General features: G+C 40.6%; 1 long non-coding RNA gene across 1 annotated transcript; it reads left to right on the forward strand.

Annotated features, from left to right (window-relative positions):
• The first annotated feature begins 1301 nt into the window (after positions 1–1301).
• Positions 1302–24183, forward strand: LOC137162887 (uncharacterized). The gene is made up of 7 exons (XR_010922549.1): positions 1302–2147; positions 4164–4304; positions 13209–13545; positions 17642–17755; positions 19186–19269; positions 22289–22820; positions 23737–24183. It is a non-coding gene; the product is annotated as an uncharacterized lncRNA (long non-coding RNA).
• The last annotated feature ends 188 nt before the right edge of the window (positions 24184–24371 follow it).

Raw genomic sequence — 24371 nt, forward strand, 5'->3', positions numbered from 1 at the left:
GGCGAAAGCAGATATTTTAGAGGGCAACTGCCAGAAATGAGTGGTTCAAAACCCTTCACCTCCATGTTTAAAATAATCAACATCTTCCTCTTCCACAGTAGTTTTGTTTTATACATGCTTTAGATTAGTCAATAGCAGCTTTATTTGATCAGACTCTTACATTCAGCTGAATTATATCGAGCTGGGATTCTATTTTACAGCCCCCTCTTTTTTGTGAATACAAATATTCCAGCATTAACATTTTCTAAATTACTTTACTGAGATTGACCAGCATGAGAATTTTGCTACCACGCAGAATGAATGCGTCTTTCCTACAAGGCTCATACTATTTTAATTCCCATTTAAATCATCAAATTGGAAATGTGATATGTTCAGTTAATCTTCAACAGGCAATTTCTACTTATATGATAGATCTACTTATATCTTGTGATGAATTACTTCAGTGTTTGGCAAATATTAAATAACATTTTTTGTTGACATAGAAGTGTGACCTGCAGGTTGCAGCTGGTTCCAGCATTCGTTATTGTTCATGTCCAGTCCGTCTGTCTCTTCTTCTCTCTATTCTCCCTTTCTCGAAGCACAGCTGGTTTATGTCTGTCATGAGCAAAGGAAGGACATTTCCGAGCTGGAAATTACGGAAAGGATCCGGTGCTGATGGCTTTGGCTGCCAATCCAGAGAGTAGCTTTTGGCTCCTGCTGAGTACAGTATGTCTCTGCACTTTGACCATTTATCTCACTTTACATACTTGAGCTGGATTTAAAAAAAAAAAAAAAAAAGGTTTGTGCAAACACTCAGCTCATTCCCTCACACCTCTTCCTCCCCACCCCCTTGTTATCAAGTATTGCAGCAGCACTAAAATGTGTCAAATAAGATGAATGAAGTTGTCTAATTTTGAGATATTAACAGGGGATTATGTCAAATGTAGGACTTTGAAATGATCATTGGCTTATGATTATGTGAAAAAACAGTACAGCTCTCCCAACCACAATGAGCAATGCCAGACTAAATTACAGTTAATTGCTTTAGGCCCAAATTTTCAAACGTAGGTGCCTAAAGCTCAAAGTGCTTCAGATCAGCTGGTGATGGGCTCACCTGGGAGCGGAGGGGGGGTGGAAATATCAGGCCATATATTTAGATGTCTAAATATGGATTTAGGTTACTAACTTCAGGCACCCACATTTGAAAATGTTGGCCTTCAAACTATCTGGGGCTAAAGGAGAATATCTCCAGCTTCTAAGCTGCGTGATAAAAGTGAACTATATATTCCAGGATTTTATTGCGGGTGTAGAAGAAGAAAAAAGCAGAATTAATAATGGTGAGGCAATATCTCTGCACCAAATACATTCTGTTTTTCTTGGTCTATCCAGCAACTAGCAGATACTTCTATAGAGGAAGCACATCCTCCTTTCATTGGCTCAGTAGAAGGTCAGGGATTTTTGAATCAGACTACACCAAGGTTAAAGAAGATCTGCTATAATAAATGCTGTTACTGTTTGCACTACCTTTTTTATTAAATTTAAAATAGATTCTTAACATTCCTTTGACTTAAAGAGGCCTTGTTTGTCTGCCCAGTCATATAAAACAAAAGTAATCATGGCTGTTTAATCTCTGTGATATAGTTGCTTATGCATTCTTCTAATTTTCAGTCTCTCCGATGCCCTTTGTTAAACTTGCTTTAGGTTTAACCAGTTGCTACTCTCCATTAGTTTTCATTTCCTCTCGCTCTGCCACTGCAGTTACTTGGTGAAAAAGTTTGTTTATACAAGGAGGAATGCTATCTTCCTGCCCTGGGCATTTTTGCTCACCTGTTGGTCAAAACCGTTCACATCCGCCTGCTTCTCAGACTCCATGGAGACTGCATGTAAAGCTGAAATGAGGTGACAAAAACATCATAAAAAGGTCTGTTTGCTTCAGGTCAGATATTGAGGAACTCCTGATATGTAGCCACCAGGTAAGTGGAAGTAAACATCCTTCTAACTATAACAGGATAAAGAAAGCTCACAATAATGTCTCCTGTTTCTTATCTTTAGTCTTCAATGAGGTGTCACCAGATGTCAGGAACTGGATTGAGCTTCACTCCCCGCCACCTGCCCCACCCGCCCTTTTCATTGGCCAATTATAACAGCTCTGTATCAACTGAGTTCAGGTGTGTACCATTTGTAATGTTTGACAGAGATGAAATGCCCATTTATAATTTCTTTAATCAATGCTTTCTTTCTCTTCGACTGTAGATATAGTCAAAACAACTGCTATGTTTTGCAGAAGCTGTGGGAAGTGAAGCAGCCTACTTAAACCACACGCCCCTTCCAGCTGATGTTCAGATATGCATGTAAATAGTGTGACATACTATTTGTAAATATAGAGAAAGAATGGCGAAAGATCTGTCCGCCCGTGTCTATTATACCCCACACTAGTGCATAGATTTCGGGTAGGACTGCATTGAAGACCTTGCAAGGGAAGGAATAGTTCAGCTCACGTTAAGCACTAAAATAGTGGAAATGCTCTTCACGAATTAACTATTTGCAGATTTACAGGAAACATTTGGGAATAATTTCAGTAATATTCTTTGCTCTGTGATGCTGCAGGTTGATCAACAGGGTGGGGGGGGGTGTTGTTTGAATAATTGTTTGAATAGATGGAAAAAATTCATTAAATAAATCACTTCTAGCCATTAGTCAGACAGGTCTATTTACGATTTAGCCTATAGAAAAGCTCTCTAAGGCCCTGATCCTATAACTGAATACACATGGGTGGACCACTGAGTCCAGGCAGAGCCCCTTTGTGGTCAATTGGGCTGCAGGCAAGTGCAAGGGTCTGTCCATGTGGGATTCAATTGCAGGAGCAAGCCCTAGCCTCCCTCAGTCTCTGAGCAAGTGGGAGTGCTTGTTTCATCATATACATGTGGGACTTTTGTAGAGAAGACTCAGGGCATGTCTACACTGCCACGGTGGCAGACATCAATGCAGCGGCATCAATTGAGGGGGCCTGTGTAGACCTGTTCAGTTGATGGGAGAGCGATCTCCTGTTGACTGAATTAGTACACCTCCCTGAAAGGCGGAAGGCAGTGTTGATGGGAACGTGTCTCCTGTCAATGTAGCATCCTGAAGACACTGCACTGCATAGATGTAAGTACGTTGATGTGAGATACACTAGTTACCTCAGGTTGACCCAGCGTGACAGTGTAGATCAGGCCTGAGGCTCAGTTAATGCAGTGTTGAGGGCAATATAATTAAAAGTTGGTATTTGTATCTTATGTCTACTCCAGTTGCATACAGGTTGTAAGTAAAATTGTCCATAACTAAAAGAGGTACTGTGTAATACAGCCCAAGCAAACCTGGCAGAACGACATCAGCCATCCTTTTAAATGATCAGCTAGGGAGAATTTCACAGACATGCTGATATCTACTTCCAACTGCCTCTGAGACCTTAACTATAGCATATAGTCTTTCAGCTGACTTTCATCCTATTCTGGCTGAAGTATTGCAGTGCATCTATTTTGAATGAATCCCCTGACAGAAAGATTAAAAAGGACAGTCTCCACCCCAAGGAGTGAAAATAAGAGTTAATGCAATGTAAACCAACAAACAAGGAGTAAGAAGAGGCTTTGAGGAACTACTTACTTTGTAAGTTCTTTGAGGCAGGGATAGCCTTTTTGTTCTGTTTGTACAGCGCCTAGCACAGTGAGACCTTGTCCTGACTAGGGCTCCTCAGTACTATGATAATACAAATAATTAATAATAATTAATAATATTGTTACAGAAGAGCATGATCATGAGATATGCTTCCTGTTTCATGCCCTGATCCCCTAACTTGTGCCTGTGTGTTCATTTATATTTGTGCAAAGTGGGTGTAAAACACTACTATTCTGACTTGGTAGCAACGCCAACCCACTTTACTACACGAGGTGCATGGCAGAGGCAAATTGGACCCAAAGAGGGAATCAAGGACAATTGAATTGGTAGAGCATAATGCATGTAGATAAGAGCAGGGGCACCTATGAGCAAAGGGTATGAGTTTCCTTTGGCTTACATCTTTGTAAGTTCATTGTAGTCAGTGGAGATACAACAGCATAAGTAGGAGGAGAGTCAAGTCCAATATGTCTGCAAGGACAGAGCTGTAGGGTATCTTAAAGAAGTGAATGATGAATTTGAATGTGTTGCAGGAGGAGTCTGAAATCCAGTGCAGGGGTTCAAATTGTGGGAAAGGTGCTGACATGGTTGGAGAAGCTGATGGGGAAGATAGACTTTTGCAGTACAATGCAGGAATTGGTGTGACCAGAGAAGAGAAGTTGGTAGTAATCAAGGTAAGAAAGGACCAGGGTATGGACCAGGATTTGGTGGTAGGGATGGAAAGTATGAACTGTGGAGATAACACAGAGAAAGAGCCAGCTGGATTTAGCAACCAAAAGCAGGGACTCGAGTCTGATACGAAGCCTGTGAGCCTGCTTGATGGTGAAGGTGGTGCAGTGTTAGACGAGAGACAGTGTCTGGGGGGAATATTTAATAAAATAACCTGTCCCTGAGATAGCTTTAAATCCTCTTGTGGAAGATGAGTGTCTATTCCAATTCACCAATGAGTTGGATTAATTGGCAACTGCCTTGTGAGATAGCGCTGACTTAAGACCTGAACGCCCTGAAGTCAATGGCAGCTTTGCCAGTGAGACTAAAATTAAGCCACTAAGTAGCAGTATTTGAACAATTATTTTTAAGAACCAAAGTCCCACTGAAGTAATGAAGTGTGAAAATAAGGTGCAAAAGCTGTCAAATTCTTACCCTTCATATTGCCCTGCACCTGGGATAGGGAGGGCTCAGGGCCAGCAGGATCTCAACATTTTTTCGTGTGTACAATGAAAAAATCAGCAGAAATCTAATATTCTGTGTATTCCTCTTCACCCTCTCCTCATTCATATACACTCTGTGTATTCACTCTTTTCTGATCTCACTCTTCCCTAAATACAATGCACCTATCTTCACTCACTCTTTCTTCTTTCAACCCCTCTCCCTCTCATTGTCTCCCTCTTGCCCTATCGTCATCCACTATTTCTACCTGTTGCTTATTCACATGCTTTCTTCTCACTCCCACTCCAATTCTTTTCTTTCCTAAAATGGAAAGAATCCATTCAGGCAGTCCAAAGCTTCCTGACCACTTGGAAATAGTAACAATATTTAGAGGATTTTAGAATGAGCTGAGGTGAGAGACTGATTTGTTTTTTCTTCATGGAAATGTCTTGTTTTTAACAGAGCCACCACATTTTTTTGAACCTCCAACTACTATACATCTTTCTTTTCCTGTAGTGGGAAGCAAGTGGATTTGAACTGTGTTTTTAAAAATCAGCAGAAAAGTGAGGAGTGATGAAATATGTTTTTCTTTTATTTCATATCTTCATTTATATGAGCTCTGTAAAGGGGCAGAATGTCTTGACAGTAAGTTAGGGACTTACCTGCCCCTAGGTATTCTGAAGGACTAGATAGAGAGCTCTGGAACTGGTCAATGGTCAATAACTGAATAATTTTGCTAAGATTTTCCATTCATCTAAGCTCCCACTAGAAAAAGAGGTTCCTTATGGCAGTACCTTACAAGTCAAGCAGAGTGAAAAATGCTCCACACTTGGATGGAAAAAAGAAAAGCCAGGGTGTTGCAGGAAGTGGTGTCGGTGCTTCAGTAGGTGTTTCTCTTCCCTGTGAGGTAGTACTGCTTCAACATAATGTTAGAGTTGGCCCTGTGCTGCCACAGAGTGCTATCTTTTATGATGAGGTATGAAGCTGAGGTCTTGATCCCTTGTAATCATTCAAGATTTTTTGGCACTTCTGGCACAAAGGAAACTTAACGGCCAAATTCTAATTTGGATAATGTATTCTTTCCTAACTAAATTCCCACGTTCAGCTGACTATGGCATGGTAGAAGCTCATCTAGTCTACATTCCCATAAGTCCCTTGAAGTTAATGGAGTTGATTTCAGTGGAATGATGGCAATTTACACCAACGGACTATCTGCCCCAGGATTCCTAAACAAGTTATGTACTGATGCTGTTATAATTGTGAGTTATGTTCCACTGCTGGGGTAACTATTTCAGTGTTACGTCAAATAAGAGAGAGTGATATAGAGGAATCTGATTGTCTTATGAGGGTAAATGAGGGCAGACTGAGGCCTGCAGGTTTTAAATGACTTTGTGATGATAGGTACTATAAGGCTGTAATTTACTATGACTGTGTACTTCTTGGTTTTTTGTTTTTGTTTTTTGGGGTTTTTTTACTTTTTTTTTTTAAATGCAGGAGAGAAATTACTCCTTTGTCCAATATTTTCATCTGAATTTGTGAATACTGAAGTATAGGACTTCTGATGGTCAGGAATTACTTGGCTGAATAGGTATATTTGCCCTGATTTCGTCCTTTTTAACTCTAGATGTGAAAAGTGTTCAGTGAAAATAGTCAAAAATTCCTTTCTAGGGTTAATTCTTGAGAAAGTGGAATAAATGCATTAAAAGCAAGTGGGACAAACATAATTCTAAATTTACATAATCCTACAATGCATCATAATGAAGTTTTTATTTCCATACCCCACAGTCTACTTTAGCAAACATCTAGTAAGGAAACAGGGCTATCAAAGAACAAGGGATCTGTACAGCAAATAAGTCAAACCATACATAGGGTAACAACATAATGTAGCTATCTTAAATGATTACCTATTAAAGGAATAAACTCCTCAACCACTGCACACCTCTTTCCCCAATAAGAAAACTGCAATAATAATTAGCTGAGTTGATAATAGAAAGGAGCTGTTAGAGTAAATCTTTTAATTTACACCAAACCACAACAGATGAGTTAACCCAATGGGACTCCTTAGAAGAATCCATTTGTTTACACACAAGATTGTGCATTACATTTTTTCCCCCTGCTGTGTTAAGTGATAGTGATATAAGCAGATGCTAACAGCAGGTGTCACACACAGGGCCGTTTTAAGACCTTCATAGGCCCTAGGCACAATTACCTTCATAGGCCACCCGACCGAAAAAACTAATTTGATTTTAAGCTATTAATAGTTTTTTAAATAAAAAAAAAATTATATATAAATTTTTTTTTCGTAGGCCCTGAAAGTTTCATAGTCCCTAGGCACTGTGTCTATTGTGCTTAATGGATAATATGGCCCTGGTCACACACATTACAACATTCAGGGCTGAAACCAAGTCTCTGAATGTTGAATATCATTCAGGACATGAATCTGACAAAAGTCTTTTTGACAGTCATGAAAGAACATTTAAGAGAAAATAGAAACTTAATTTTGTGACTTCCTCTTTCACTAGTTAAACAGGCTTATTTCATTTTACTGCTGTAGATGAGACTGGCATCTTTTGAGAGACTGAGTTACAAATAGTAAGAAGTTTCAAATGACAAATGTCATCTTCAAGAAAGACTGCTAGCAAGTTCTCTGACAGGTAAAAAAATAAAAAGGGTACTTGTTAGAGGTGAACTTGGGCAGCTGTTTTATTTTTGAAAAACTTCAGGCATATCAGTCATCAAGTCATGACTTTCCCTGTGGAGTGAGACAAGTAAAATCATCACTGGTTTTAATTTTTGATTAGTGTTTTAGAGAACTATGGAATTGTAATATTTCTGCTGCTCCCTTAGGATATCAAGTTAAATAAAAGCCTCTTTTCTCCCTTTTTAATAATTCTTCCCACACCTAGGACTATAAGAAGAATAAATTAACATGCAAATCCCGGACTCAATGCTACAAATCTCCATACCATATAAGACCACACTGTAAACCAGCTTCCATCATTGTCAAAGTACCCAAAGGAGCATGGAGTTAGCAGGTTCCTTGGTACTGCCAAGGTTGCCTTTGCATTTGTTGCAGATGCTGGTGAAAAGTCATGGGCAAGTAGGGGTAGATATAAGAATAAATGCCCAGTGAGCAAGTGAACTGGAAATAAGGGTGGAGGGTGAAATAATGGTTGGGTCTACATGGGACATCCTTTCAGTCCCCACAGTTTGGATCAAGCTCAAGCTGAAGACTCTCCCACATTTCAGAGCCATCTGTATACATATTAAGCAAATGCAGTGATTAAACTGAGGGGAGTTAAAGTCAAGCGTTTTGAGCTGCTCAAAATACTAGAAGTGTACTATTGCATATATTGTTCTTTAAAATGTACATGGGGGGAGGATTACTCCCTTACCCAGTGATTTCATCTAATTTTGTGAATATTCAAAGATAAGATGCTGAATCTGTACATAAAAGCAGACATTTCTGTGTTGCTTTCATTTGCAGGCACACCTTCAGCTAACGGTCCGCTTTACCAAATAACATTTTAAATTAATCTCTTTCATTTCCTTTTCTCTTTTCCTTTCTTTCTACCTTAGTTTTCCTTTCTTCCCAAATTTGTGTGCTCCCTCTTCCCTGTGGTTTTTCATGAGAATGCCTCCTTCTTTTCAGTCTATGCTGCTGCTTCTTTGCATCCTAATCACTTCAATCGACTGTCTTCTGCATCTTCTCAGTCTCCATTCTTCCTCCTGTTCTCATTTCTAAACTATTCTCCACAGTATCTCCTTCCAATCTCTATACTTTGCCTCCCCAAACCCACAAAAATACCTCCTTACTTCCAAGCACCTATCACTCACTCTCAGGACCCAACCATGCCCGCACTTACAGCAGACACAGTACACTACTGTGTTAAACATAAACTACTAAAAAAATAAAGTGAAAGTTTTTAAAAAAAGATTTGACAAGGTAAGGAAACTGTTTAATTTAAATTAAGAGGGTTAAAAGCAGCATTTTTTCTTCTGCATAGTAAAGTTTCAAAGCCGTATTAAGTCAATGTTCAGTTGTAAACTTTTGAAAGAACAACCATAACTTTTTGTTCAGAGTTACAAAAATGTCAGAGCTACGAACAACCTCCATTCCTGAGGTGTTCGTAACTCTGACGTTCTACTGTACTTTAAAATGTGGCTGAGTTAAGAGACTTGTAAAATGAAAAAAGGATAGGAGTAGGTTGACAAGAGACAGGATTAGTGTTTCAGATGGCACAAATATAAAGGTAAGGAAAAGAGAAAACCAACTTGGAGAGTTTAGAGAGTTTATAGAAAGCAAAGTATGCCAGCAAGGTACAATGATGTAAGTTGTCACAGCACTAGTTTCTAACCATTATCCTTTTTTGTTTTTTTTGATTTGACAAATAAGTGATTCAATAGCATCATTAAATACCTCAATGGAAAGGAATTCTGCCTATCAAAAATATGTGCCCAGCACACCTAATATATTTTGGCACTATCTTGTTACTTAATAGCTACTATCTTGTTAGCAGGTTAAATGTGTAATAAATGAGCCCCATTGAGATTTATCAACATTTTTACTAATAGAAGACTCCTTTGGGAAAATTGCATAATCATATACCAGGAAGACAATTTTAGCCTAGTCTCTTCCACTTCTTCCCTCTGTATGAGTGAGGAAATGTTCCCTCCATTCCAAAACCAAAAGTTACAAATAGTTATAAGGTCCTTTGTCAAATTTACTCAGTCCTTAGACAGGTTTCAGGGCGTCAGGATGTGGCCCAATTAAGCTGCTGGGCATGCGTGAGCACCTATGTCCCAAATAAATAACAATTGTTTGTCTCTCACAAGGTTTATCTATACTAGGAAATCAAAGTATTGTTGGCAATGGTCTCCCTGAACTTATATTGAGAACAATTTTGCCCAGCCTACATTAGCACAAACTGTTTTCATTAATGGTTCAGGAGGTCCCCTTGCTGAAGCATCAATGGCAGTTGAATTTCCTTAGCTAGACAGCGCTTCCCTATTACTATCATACAGCTAAAATTAGGTTTGGAATACCATGCCTGCTTCCTGTCTTTATGGTTCTTCATCATAACACCTCACATTCCTCTGATACTGCACACCTACTTTTTATATTTAATATATGTCAGCTGAAAGTGTATTTTCTAGCCCAATCAAGGCTGTACTTTGACCCACAACACATACCTTTTAAGTGCTTTGACTCAGGTCTCTGAAATGTAATGGTGAAACGGGAAATGGTCCCTGGAGATACATTTGGTTTATAATATTCTTTAAAAAGTAGTCAATAAGCACAGGTTGTTTCCCTATATTACTAAGATGGCCTGATATTTTGCATTACTGAAGGTTTTGCTGCTCTCTCTGATTATGGTTTTAATAAAATATTGCATCCTGGATCGCAAGCTGCTTTATTTTTTAATGCAGAGTCAGAATTGATCCTCCAATGCCCTCAGTTCAACATGGCTGCTGTTCACAGGGGGGTAGATTCTGATACCCTTCTTCACATTGACTAGCTTACTCCTTGACTGGTCCCAGTGAATTCATTCCATTGTCCTCTGTGGGATGACTCATGAAGATATGTAATGTTAAATATCAGAATTTGGCCCAAACTTTTAAAATTTAAAATGTATGAAAGAATTTCCTGATTTTTAATTTTATTTGTTTAGGTTTGTTTGTTTATTTATTTGTGTTTATTTTTAAATAAATCCAACACATTTTTATGAAAGACATACATGGAAGTGGCATAGGGCTGAGTGAATGCACCTGTGCAAAGCTTTCCATGTTTGCTACATGACATTTTTATGGAATTTCCCACATACCCCACACTACAAGTTTGAGGACATGGAATTTCAAGTAATTTTTTGCTTTAATTAAAAAGAAATTATTTAAATTCAATTAAAAAAGCAGCAGGTGGGGGAGGTTTTCTAAACTCTGTGGAATGAGAAGATTTGTTTTTGGACATGACGCATGGGAGATACAATGGCTATCTTTGACATTTTCCTTTCTGGGCTGTATGTGTATATATTGCACATGCATGCCCTCCACCCGCAACAAACATACGTGCTGTGGTAAAAGATGGAGAAAGAGTAGAGAGGAGTAGGAGGGGGATGGAGAGGAAGCTGTAGATGCAATCAGTGTTGGTGGACAAGGGAGGAGCAGAATGTGCTCTGTGGCATCTGACCACATTACCCTTCATTTAGCAAAGTGCATGCAATCTACTAGGGTCTTGATCTTGCATCTCCTGCAGTGATGTATAGCAGGGAGCACAAAGTTGTTGTGAGTCTAAACACTGCTGTCTTGACCTTACTGCAGCTATGCAGCAGCAGCTCTCACATTACATCAGGATAGGATTCCTTTGCCCTTCTTGCCTAGGCCTATCTCCTTTTTGTATATGTCCAGTACTCCATACCTGCACTGTACAGGAACAGTCCCTAAGTGTTGTTTGAAGAAGGTTACCATGGTCTTGGGAGACACATGGGGACAATGGGACTGTGGATGCACTGCGAGAGTTCCCACAAAGAGGTGTTCTTGACCCTACACTTGAAATCTCGGCCACAGCCTCTGATTCAAAAATGGTTTCTGGCCGCAGCACTAGCAGGTATATGAACTAGTTCTGTAGGGGCAGCATTTGAACTATTGGGCAGCAAAACCAGCTGCTGTGCCACATGAGAGCGTTGGCTGACCTTTCTCATCAGCACAAGGGTGCTTGTAGAGATATAAGGGGAGGGCATGAGGGGAGTGAAATGCTGAATGCAGGGAGGTGAAGACCGAGTGAAGGGTGGAAGTTAGGTCTTAGAGAACTAGACCTGCAGCAGCTCTCTATAACCCTTTCAGAAGTAAAATAATTTTTTTTTAATAAAATGTTACTTTTGGAAAGATTTATTTTATTTATTTAGAGATGCTTCTGCGGTGGACACCAACTTGTTGTCTGAGCACCTCACAAAGATTTATCCTCCCGTTGCCTCTGTGGGATACATTAAAGTGTTATCCCCAGACACTGAGATTCTGGGTCTGATCCTGTACGGTGCCTCCAGGAAGGGCGGCACAGATGGTACAGCTCAGGCATAGGGGAGGTGAAGGTAGTACCATCACATCCTCCAGATGGCTGCTTCATGAGGTCAAAATGGCTGCCAAGTTCAGATGGAGCAGACAAAGGCTGCTGTAATATCTGACAGACACATCAAACTGTATATGAGCTACAGTGCTGCCCAGAAACCTCATAGACATAGATCATGCTCCACTGGCATGCTCATACTTCTAGCACTCAGCCACAGCCCAACATTCCCCCAACACCACCATAAATGGCCTATCCTGTGCCAGGGGAGTTCTCCCATGGTCTTCTGTGGCACATTACCAGTGTTGTATAGGGGCCTGGACAAGAGTGAAGGGGGAGCAAAATCTGTCATTCTATGACTTGTCCATGGTTACACAGGCAGTCTGTATGAGAGCCAGGAAATAGAGCCCAGCTCTCCTGCTGTTCCAGTGCCTTAGCCAGAAGACCATATTTCCATTTCCAGAGAAAAACCTTGTTGTCCAATTCAATTAAATATCACATTGTATTTAACTGAAGTTGTTTTGCTGACCTGTTTTTGTATTAACTCAGAAAAAGGAAGAAAGGAGGAGTCGTGATTTGTAATTTGCATGATGAATGTTCCCAGTCAATACATAAAATGTAACACATGCTGTGGTTAGCAACCAAGGAATCCTCTGGAATTACAAGTTCAGTTTAGGCAGAATATTTTCACAGCAGACAGAAAAATAAATGATAACACAGATTTTTGTGGTGCAATGTTATAAAAATTATCTGCCAGAAAAAGAGAAACCACATTTCTGAAGCATTCTCAGCTATTCTGGCAGTTCAAGAAGTTATCTTATGGTGTCTTTCCAGAGTGTGACATATTGGGAGAATACACTGAAGTTAAGATACTTTAAAATAGAAAAGCTTCATCTCCAAAATCCATATAATGATAAAATAAGTGAATGAAAGAATTTTTGATAACACAGGTGAGTGGTGAAAAGATTACTTGAAAATGAGGGCTTTTTTCTGTACTTAGTAATTAATCAGAACTATGAATCTTAGATTTAAGTATATCTGTAAATTTATCCATGTAATGAGTCTCATTGAGTTATGCACGTGTTTAACTCTTTGTGGAATTGGAGTTTATCTGTAATATGTTCTGTTTAATCCAGAATGCTCATAAATGCATTGAGAAAAATATATGCACTTACAATAGTTAATCTGTTACAGGAAAAAAGAAAAGTTATTGCCTATTTACTTACTAATATTTGTGCATTTTTGAGTTTCCTTCTTTTCAAGAAGGATGAGAAGACACAAATGTGACTTCTTACTGAAGTTTTTATTTGTAGAGCTGTCCTTTTCATGGAGGATTTTGATATTTTGAAATTTGGTTTTTTTTTTCTAGTTTGCAATGCATTCTCCACCCCCATATCCTGCCATATTTCAAAATTCTCTGAGAAAGGGAATGGTGCAGTGCTTCTGGTCAAATGTCCCAGAGCTGTGGATCCTGGAAGGCCTAGGGTCTCGGGCTCGGGTGCCATCCTCTTGTCAGGCTGCCCTGGAGCTGTGGATCTTAGAAGCAATCATGACCAAGAGATAACTGATCGGTTACAACTTCCCCACAAGTGGTGCTGAATGCGACTGATAGAGTGGCATGTACTATGGTCACATCTGTGGTGATGGGAAAATCTTCCTGGCTCCAGTTCTCAAGGATTCCCAGGGAGATCTTAGCTACAAATGAGGTATTTTCCTTTGAAGTCAATGAACTTTTTATTTCTGAGATTGATGAGGCCCTCCATTTGTTAAAAGACTCCAGGGCAACTCTGCATTCTTTGGATCTGTGTCTCAGTCCCAAGAAGTGAACAAGTGAGATCACAAAATTCCTTCTGGCAGCATCCCTCTGGCCAGTACTATTATGAGCCTCAGATAATCTTGGAACTGCCAAGAGAGAAGCAATGATGACCCCCCACAACTTCTGCTATTGCATGATTGTGTCTTCTACTAGGCAGGGGGTTTGATGCCAGTGTCAAGAGACTGGCAGAACCTCTTGAGATTCCCTTCCTTTCTACCACCAATTGTTTGGCAACAAGCTCTTTTACTGCTGGGAAGCCTGGACTCGAATCACCTCAGACCAGTGGCTTCTAGGAATTGTCAACAAGGGATATTCTACCCTATTGCAGTCCCTTCCCACCTTCCCCATCTCTTTTTCAGGCACCCCTCTCATGTGATACTGCTGAAACAAGAAGTGAACTCCCTTTTACAATTTGGAGCAGGGGAGGAGGTGCCCTTAAATTTCAGTGGCAGTGGTTTTCATTCTCACTATTTTTTCTTCCCAGAGAATAAAGGGGGTAGGCATCACATTCTGGATCTTTGATATCTCAGTAAATTCCATCATCTCAAGATCAGGATGGTGACTCATGACAAATTCCACAACCTGGGGCAGTGGAGGAGGTGGTGCCTTTAGAATTCAGAACAAGAAATGCCAAGTGTTTTGCTCCAGAGGGTGCTCAGTGCAGGCTCCCTGTCAGATGCCTTTCTCATGCCTTAGACCCCAGGACTGAGGTATACCATCCTTTCTAATCCCAATAATACTGAGGGTCCTGAGGAAACAAAGGCAAGATGCTACATGGATTAGTATGACAGCCCTGGCATGAACCAGGGAGTTCTGGTATTTGGATCTGGTGAACCTCTCAGTGAAGCCCCTGATCCCTTTGCTTGGTCTGTCTGACAGAGTCTCACAGAACAGTGATCAGATCCTACATGCAAACTGAGCATCCTTACATCTAAAAGCTTGGATGCTGACTGGATGACGTCCACAAAAGGAAGCTGTTCAGCTAAAGTTCAGAAAATTCTGCTTTGAACCAGGAAAGTCTCAACTAGATTGACTTACAAAGCTGAGTGGAAAAGGTTTTTAATTTTGGGCATCTCAGCATCAGCTGTCTCCCTTGACACATATTGCCTGTTTCAGCCATAATGGGCTATTTACCGGCTCTGAAACAATCTTGACTCTCTATAAATTCCATAAAGGTCCATCTAGTAGCAGGATTTGTACATCACCCTCCTATCCAGGGCCACACTGTATTTTCCCAGCCTACAGTGGCAAGGTTCTCATGTTTTCCCCCCAGTTTGGTAATCTCCTCCCTTTTTGGGCCCTCAGTAGAGTAGTAACAGGATTGATGACCCACCCCCACCCCCATTTGAGTAACCTGTTCTCTACACCATCTATCAATGTGGACTGCCTTTTTAATAGCCATTACATCAGCCTGAAGAGTGGGGGAGATTCAGGCCTCATGGTAGGACCCCCTTATGAAGTGTTTCATAGGACAGGATTTTCCTCAGACTTCACCCCAAATTCCTGCCCAAAATTGTTTGAGTTCTTTACGAACCAATTTATTAATCTCCCAGTTTTCTTCCCCACACCGCACTCAACTTGTGGGGAAGCTAAACTTCACACATTTGATATAGTCAGAGTATTGTCTCGTTACCTGAAGAGGACAAAATCATTCAGGGACACATCTAGAATGACTGTTCATGGCCTTTGCTGATAGGATTACAGGTAAGGCAATATTCTCATATAGATTATCAAAATGGATCTTCATGTGCATAAGAACATGAAATGAGTTTGCCAGGTTAGAGCCCCCTAGCCACATTCCATTAGTGCTCAAGCAGCCTCTGCTGCCAGTTTGAAGAATGTCCCTGTACCTGAAATTTGTAGGGCGGCTGTGTGGAGCTCTGGCCACACGTTTCCAAGACTCTGTTCTTTAGCAGATGTTTCCAGATCAAACTCCCATTTTGGTAGGGCTGTCTGCATTCAGTGCTTAAGCAGGAATCCAAGATCCCACCTTCAAGCAGACAGACAACTGCTTGTTAGTCCCCAAAAGTGGAATCCAGGTGGACAATCATTGCAAGAAGAAAAAATGGTTACTTATCCTACAGTAACTGTGGCTCTTCGAGATGTATTGTCCATGTGGATTCCATGGCCAGCCCTCTTTCTCTTCTACTTCAGAGTTCTACTCCTCTTGGATTCTGTATTGGTGAAGGAACTGGGGAATGATTGGGCCCATTTGCCCTTTCTGTTTTCCTATGGGTGGTGGTGTGCAAGGACATTTGGGCACAGATGCCTCCCCAACTGACACTAATGACCAAAAGAATCTGATCTTGTTCTTTTTATATATCTTGGGAAGGTCTTGGGATACTCTACACAGTTCTGGACACCTCAGAATATAAAAAAGATCAATATATTATATCTAGGTACTAAATGGATTAGATGTCATGGGCTCTAGAGAAAGAATGGGGCAATGTAAAATGTACAGTTTAAGGAAAAGATGACTAAGGAGGGTCTTTTGAGAAAATGGGACAGAGAGAGAAGAATGGTTTATAGTGATTAAGGATGAAAATTTAAATTTCATTTTATAGTGAGGTCGCAATGGAGTATTTCAGCCTGCTAAAGGTACTGTAAACATAAACTAATGTTTATAACAAGCTCAATGCTTCATGAGCTCACTGAATTTTAACTTAGTTCATTTTATTGTTTCTGTGGAAGCCAAGGCTTCAAAGGGACAGAGTGATAAAAATGGAAGAATAGAAGTTTGGATTGTGCCCCAAAAGGACTTAAGAGTAGAGATGAGTGCAGCTAATGTAGCTCATATGCCTTGGTGCCTGCAAATAAGTCCCTAATACTTTACTTAATTGAAACCAATGGTGGCTGCCATGGTAACATCTGTCAAAAGTTTCCCATGCTGCGCTACTTTGGGAGTAGCAATATTTAAGATATCAGTACTTTAATAATCCGTAGTCACAAATAATTACACATTGACATGACCACTATCAGAAATTCCCACAGAATGCAAAATGTGTAAAAGAAACCTCATAACTTTCTGCTCCAAAAGAAAGCAGGCCTCTATCACCCAAGATAGCGAAGGAAGATTCTCTGTAGCTTCAGTATTTAGACTTGTATCCTGTTTTCTCACCAACCAATAGAGGGCAGCATTAGCACAGTCACTTGATGATTCCAACTAGCAACCACCTGGGGTACTCAGACACACAAGCATTACATTTCTTCAAAGATAGACTGAATTGTGTAAACACCTAATGCCATCTGTGAATCTATGAAAAACACCAGATCTTGCTGAACCCTTTGGGTCAGTCTCTGCTTTAAAGTGCTTTCCCCTCCCTTGAGCTTAGTAGGGAAGGAAGGGAAGTGTGGATTGAAAACACTTTTGAAGATTTCATTTTTTTTATTATTCTGAAGAAAAAAGATCCACTATTTGCTGAGCATTAAAATAGCATATTTAAGTCCCTTTCAGAAAGAGGAGGGGAGATTTCTCCATTTACTTTAATTAAAGTTCTTCACTAGCTTTTTTCCCTCTCCCTTGGGTTTGGGAGCTTGGCAGGCTTTATGGGTTTTTTTTTTTCTTTAAATCCAGTTTGCTCACTAGGCAAATTTTCCCATACTTTCAAAGCTGTACTGTTTAGGCAATCAAATGTTAATCTAACCACAATCTAGCTTTTGCTTTCTTCCCAACAGCTTGATATCTATTGGCGTTAATGTTATATCCCCAGATCAAGGGTAGACACTTATGTCGCTGTCCAGCACATGAGTGGTAACTAACTGCAGCACAAATCATGAATTGATAACATTCATGTGTTCCTCCCGCTCGCAGAATGTGCAGGGGTAAGTCAGCTGTAACTGATTTATACTAAGTACCAAAGCTATGCTAAATCAAACCAAATAACATTGGCTTTTTTATATGAGCAAAGTATTTCCCACGAAGCTGCAAACTTCTAACTGTTAACTTACAAGCCATATAACCCAAATGTGTTTGTTTTGTCATTCAGTAGTAACCATCAGAGAAAACTGAAGACAGTCTCCAGAGGGTTGTGTTAACTTAAAAGCTGAGAGAAAAATTATACCACTAAAATGAAGAAGGCACATTCAAGAAAACGGTGCAGGTAGAGTTGAATATCAAAGTAGTAGGAGACTTTGAAAGTACTCAGCTTTTGAAAGTACTTTTTAATTGAGTCTGATTCACTATTGGTTACCTCCACTAACCTGTATAAAAGCAAAATGGTGCCATACTTGACTCACCCAAAACTTAAAAGATATCTCTATTGTTCATCAACAACTATTAATGGTACCTTTAATTTATTAATGTTCATCTAGGATTCTGGTTACATTTGGCAAAAATAGACAAAATGTAGAGGAAGTTCTTTAAAAAAAGGTTTGTTCTCTTTTTCTAATGTTTTAATTGTAAAAGAGATGTAGTGAAACTCAGGTTGAAAATTATAACATTTCTTCATTAAAAGCTAAACTTCATTGACAATAATTGAGTTATGATTGTTTTTTATGGTAAACTGGAAACAGCATACATTGATCACTACCACATGTATTTATACTTGGGTTGGCTAGACTTGTATTCTCCCAGGGAAACTGGGTAGCTCAACTGGATTTCATTTTTAAAATTTATATCTCACTAAGAAATTTCCAACTTCGTTTCCAATCTGTTTATTCACAAGAATTCTTAGGGTTTCCACTAACTGTTGCAGATGTTCTTTTCTACTCTGGGTCCTGCAGTCTTGGAACAAGTTCTTGGGAGAGAAAAGATCTGTTTTATAGGTTCAGTCTGTCAGTTAGCAGTTAAGCCTACTGATCAGTTATTCTAATATAGAGCATAGTAAGTTACTTAAAGAAACACCTTTTAATTACCTATCCAGACCTGCATTGCTTTGGGAGTAAATTTAGGAGGGCAGGTGAGGAAGAGATAAAGAGAGAGAGGGAAAGGGAGAAAGACCAAACTCATGCACTAATCCTACTCTCATCGAAGTGTGATGAAGTTTCCTCATTAATGTCATTGGAAACGTACGGCTGAGGGCATGATCCTGTTCTCAATGAAGCTGAGAACTCAACTACAGTTTGAAACTGGGGTGGGTATTGTTGGATCCACAGCTTTTGGGGTCTGCCTACCTACAGGATCAGGGCCTAAAGCCTGATTGGTCAATGTCAGGGAGTCTTGGATTTCATTATTTTCCTTTTAAAAACCCCCATGTGTCAGGGATTTTTGCATGCAGTAGTTAGGTGGATGTGATGGTGACAGATGAACCAGTTTCATAGCGATCCTTGAGAGCTGCCAAATAAAATTAGGCTGTTTAGAAGGCTAAGAGAGAGCAGAAAACTATAAATAATTGTTCTCCCTTCCTTCTCTGGTACTGCTGGGGAGCTCATCTGGCAGCGGGCATTGTGTTAGCATTGTAGCTATTAGTTGAAAGAGTTTATATTGAAAAAACAAGTTATTTTAATTAAAATGTGTCCCCTTCACTTTCGCCTGATGACTTTTGGCATTTTTTTACTGTAAATTCATTATTACTTTTTCTTCCATCACTAGACCACTTCAACGACAATTTCCATTTGAGGGAGAGTCTGAAATCACTTAACAGATGTTAATGAAACCTCTCTGTGTGTCTGTTTGGTAAGGAAGTATTTTATTCCTATTATCCAGATGGGAAAACTGAGAAACAGAGAAATTAGGGGCTAGTCAAACAGGGAAAATGTTCACTGGCTCACATCCCTCCATTAAGAAAGACTTCCCTCTAGACCCCAGTCATGAAAGTCCAGGGACTGTCAGTAAATGTAACTCCCTTGATCTCAGGTACTGTGCTGGAGCACAGGGAGAATGGTGATCTCTCAAATAGCCTTGTTCCAAATTATATAGGGCTTTATAGATTTGAAAGAAATATAATGAATTGCCCTCAGGAGTAGATAGAAAGCTATGCCCAGAGCATAGGTGAAATACACATATTGACCTGCTTCATTAAGTACATGAGGCTGCATTTTAATTAAAATCATATCATAATGTATCCATATTACATAGCAAAACTAAATGCTGTATGACATTATTTCAGGTCACAGTGAAGAGGGGTTTACACTGGCCTAAGCATTGTTATAACATGACCCATGCCTTAATGCAGTATGGGAATCAGAACCTGAGTATCTGAATGTTAGAGGAGAAATCTCTTTTTGAGTTGGTTACCATTCCTCCTCTATAAGAGTAAAACAGGGCTTGGTTAGGTTTCTTTTATAGACACAAAAATGCAATTACACGATGAACAAAGAGTACAGAAAATTTGCAAGACCGGTGCTGGCAGGTCACATGTCTGTAACATCTGGCTGAAATCGTTCTTTTAATTTTTTTTTTTAAAAATCTGCCCCTCCTCTTGGCTGTTTGCATATATTAACTTTGGGCCTCATCCTCAGCCCATCATTGACCCTGCTGCTTGATTTTTCAAAAGGAAATCTACTTTTAATCAATCAGTCCCAGAAACGGAGCAGGTATTTGAAAGCTCTGGGGAATCCAGCAGATTGTAAGGAGACATGCTCCCAATAGCCCCCTGTCATAGCCCTAGAAACGACTTCGTTCTTTGTGTTTCTTTAATGAAATACAGCATCTATCTTTTATACTCTAGATGATACAGACAGCTGCTCAATTTATTTCGAATGCTCCCTGTTTCTGGTGTATTCATTTAGAGCTGGTAGCTTAGTCTTTGAGCAATGTCTGCTTGACTTAAATTAGGATGAAAAACCAAAGATCATGGATTGACGGGAACTTTTGTGTAAATTTTGGTAGTTCTTGTTAATTACTTTCAGTTTTCTTATTTGTCTCTTCATCTTGCAGCCAGACAGTCTTCCCACAAAAGCTGGAGGGAAAATTTTTTTTTAAACGACTGTCTGAACTTAAGCAATATAATCTCTTCTTGGGTGAGGATTTTGTGATTTTATTCCTTGTATTTTTCCTTGGCCACACCATGATGCTGCCATTTCAGTGACTCCAGTACTTGTGGCTCATGTCTTGGTCTTTAAGGGAGTTGGGTCATGTGCTTTGTCAATACATACTGAGCATCTGCACTCTCACTGCTCATTGGCATAGTAGAAGAGTTTTGGTAATTTCAAATAGAGTGGCTAGTGGTTCTAATCTAGCTCTGGTTTATGCTGGCTTCATTAAAAGAAAATTTCATAACACTTTACTTTAAGGTGACACCAACAGAACTGTATTGTCCATGAAACTGAACAGCCAATTCGGTGTTACTGGTGGGAAATATAGTTATGCAATGAGCATATTCTTATTCTGACCGTAGTATCATGTATTTCTATATAACTAGTCGGCTTACATATATAAGTTCTAGGAAAAGTTTATAAAGAAAACACTGTGACAAAATGAATGAATTACAATGATTAATAGAAATGACACCCGGAGTCAGCAACTGGTCCATCCCAATGGAAATGCAATATTGGGCTTAAAAAAAAAAAAAAAAGTAAAATGGAGAAACATCAATGCACTGGAGTAGATAGCATAAAGGAAGAAACTGAGATTGGTCACAGTTCAGGCCCTAAACACTTCTTCTCAGCACACAGGGGTCTATTAGCACTACAAAGCTATGATTTCTGGCCAGCCCAGGAGAGGATGAGTTTCCAGGGAGCAACTAGCCTGGCCTTTCTGGGCTATGAATCCAGAACCTGGGCCCCTCTTTCCTTTCTCCTCTGATTTTTGAGACTATTTTTTACCTCACTTACGTGAGTTCTGTGGCCAATAGTTCAATTACGGTAGAATCTCCGAGTTACGAACACCAGTTACGAACTGACCGGTCAACCACACACCTCATTTAGAACAACAAATATGCAATCAAGCGGCAGCAGAGACCAAAAAAAGTAAAAAGTAAATGCAGTACAGTACTGTGGAAAATGTAATCTACTAAAAAAATAAAGGGAGAGTTCAAAAGAAAAGTTTTGATAAGGTAAGGAAATTTTTTGTGCTTTTTTCATTTAAATTAAGATGGTTACAAGCAGCATTTTTCTTCTGCATAGTAAAGTTTCAAAGCTGTAATAAGTCAATGTTCAGTTGTAAACTTTTGAAAGAACAACCATAATGTTTTGTTCAGAGTTATGAACAACCTCTATTCTTGAGTTGTTTGTAACCCTGACGTTCTACTGTAGTTTGTAAAGAATTTAGTGGTTCTATGGCTGAATGGATAGAGAAAGAGAATACTAGATGAGGGAGGACTGAAGAGGCAGTGGAATACACGTGGGAGTAAGGGAGACAGTAGCTGGAATGCAGGGAGGAAAAGGGAGAGAGAGAGGCCTGGTTTACACTGGCAGTGGAGGTCAATGTAACACCACTTACGTCAACGCCCCTAAGTATGCATCTCCACTGGCACAGAAGTTCTGCCGATCTAAATCGTGGTAAAAGTTGACTTAATAAATCCACCTCCGCAAGTGGCATAGTGCTGAAGTTGAATTCCATGGGTCGCATTTGCGTCAGTGTAGGCAGAGCTCAATGTAAATCGACGCCATTGGCCTCTGGGAGGTATCCCATAGTGCTCTGTTGTGACCGCTCTGGATAGTCACGCTCTACTGTAATGTGGCCATGTAAACAGGAAATAGCTCCTCCCCTCTAGCCCCCGGAATTTTTGAATGATCTTTTCTGGTTTGGACAGTGTGCAGAGAGCTTTGTAGCTGAACTGCTCATGGTGACTGCAGGGCCCAAGCACGCTCCAGCATGGAGTCGACCAGAGGCCTTCAATCTCATCGGTCTGTGGGGCGAAGAGTCTGTTCTGGTTCAGCTCCGAGCCAGCAAAAGAAATTTAGATAGCTTGCAGCATGTTGGAGAAGGGGCACAACAGAGACGCACAGCAGTGCTGCATTAAGATCAAAGAGCTGAGGCAAGCTTATCAGAAAGCTAGGGAAGGTAACAGCCATTCTGGCTCCTCACCCAAAACATGCTGCTTTTATGAGGAGCTGCATGCGATTCTCGGCGATGACCCCATCACTGTGCCACCACGTAGCGTCGATACCTCTGCAGAATCCCAGTCCAGAACAAACGAGGAGGAATCTGTGGATGAGGAGATCAGGGTGCAAGAGAGTGGGGTGTCCATTCTCCTTGAGAGCCAGGACCTGTTCGTTACCCCAGAGCAGCCTGCCGCACACAGTACAGCGAGACTGATCGAGATGCCAGGGAAGGTACATCTGGTGAGTGTCCGTGGCATATCTAATTTTTGCGGTTATGTCCCCAGTCCAGCTTCTTAAAAGGAGTTTGTGTTATTGAGGGGATGGGCTTCCTGGGTGTTGCCAAATTTTGGTGGAGGGTTACTCCTGGAACAGACTATTTATGTGCAGAGGTATGCTCTGAGAATCCTCTGTGGATATCTCAAGGAAACTTTCATGTAGGTAATCTGTAATCCATTGCAGAATGTTTCTGGGGAGGACAGCCTTATTTCTTCCACCACAGTAGGAGACTTTACCCCACCACTCTGCTATTAAATGAGCAGGCATCATCGCGGAACACAGCATAGCAGAATAAGAACCAAGCCTGTACCCCGATGCTTGCAGCAAATCTTCCCTTTCTGCCTGCGTTACCCTTAGGGACTGATAACACACATGGTCACTTAGGGAAGATGGCGCAAGTTTAAAATACCTGACCAATACAATCACTCTATGTTATTCCTCTGCCATGGCCGGAATCCCTGTGCACCTCCCCAAGACAATTCCTAGTTCTGGTTTTGTTGCTATGGGCGTTACAGGTCGGGACATGGGTTGTCCTATGTTTTCTGCTGCTACACTTCACCCGCCACGTCCTCTAATCTATTTTGCTCACCTCCTCCCAAACTGGTCCTTTGGATGTTACAGGGGAGCCCGGTGATCCCTCTCCTTGCTCAAGTGTGGATTGTGGATTTTAGTGCTAATTAAACCTCTCCATAATGGATGCAAGGGCTCCTTGCTTACCATGTCTGGCATGCCACTCCGACCCATCCGCTACTTACAGATTGGAATGTGGGTTTGGCTTAGCCTTGTGAACATGAAGGGGAGTTCTTTTTACATTGTAACATTTCTTTTACTACTTTGGGTCAGCTAACAATGGCAATTTTGTGCTTTGCTTGTCTTACAGTCGACACTTCGGCCTTCAGCCCACATTGCAGAACTCCTGCTGAAAGACTTTCCCAGATTAGGCAGTGGAAAAAAAAACGTGGGATGACATGTTTAGTGAACTAATGAACACTTCTGTGGCTGCTGACACAGAGCTCAGAGCCTGGAGGATGTCCTTGTCTGGGAAAACCAGACATGGACATGGAATGCAGAAGATCAGCACAAGGGCAGGAGCATGATGAGCAACAGGAGGTGTTGCATATTATGAGGGATCAGTCCGACATGCTGAGGCATCTGGTAGAGCTCCAGGAAGAGCAGCGGCAGGACAGACTCCCTCTGTAGCCCCTCCAAAATGCTCCACCTTCTACTACTTTATCAGTCCCCATCCCCAAGCCCTCTAGAAGGAGGCTGAGCAGGGTGCAGTATGTGCTGCACTCCGCACCAGTGGAGGTGAGCAGAAAGACATGACAGCCCCTTTAAGAACTGCACACAACCACAGTTGCTTGCACAGTGACACTTTACAATGTTAACTTCTCCTCCTTTCCCCCCATTGAAATGGGTCACAAATAAAACTCTGCAGCTTTAAAAAACATATGTCTTTATTCATTCATAGCTTAGGTGGGGAGAGAAGGGGAGGGGGCCACTGGTGCGAGGGTG

The sequence above is a fragment of the Emydura macquarii genome, unplaced genomic scaffold (assembly GCF_026122565.2).
Source record: "Emydura macquarii macquarii isolate MOO-44397 ecotype Brisbane River unplaced genomic scaffold, CSIRO-AGI_Emac_v2 contig_2473, whole genome shotgun sequence".
Classification (NCBI taxonomy): domain Eukaryota; kingdom Metazoa; phylum Chordata; order Testudines; family Chelidae; genus Emydura; species Emydura macquarii.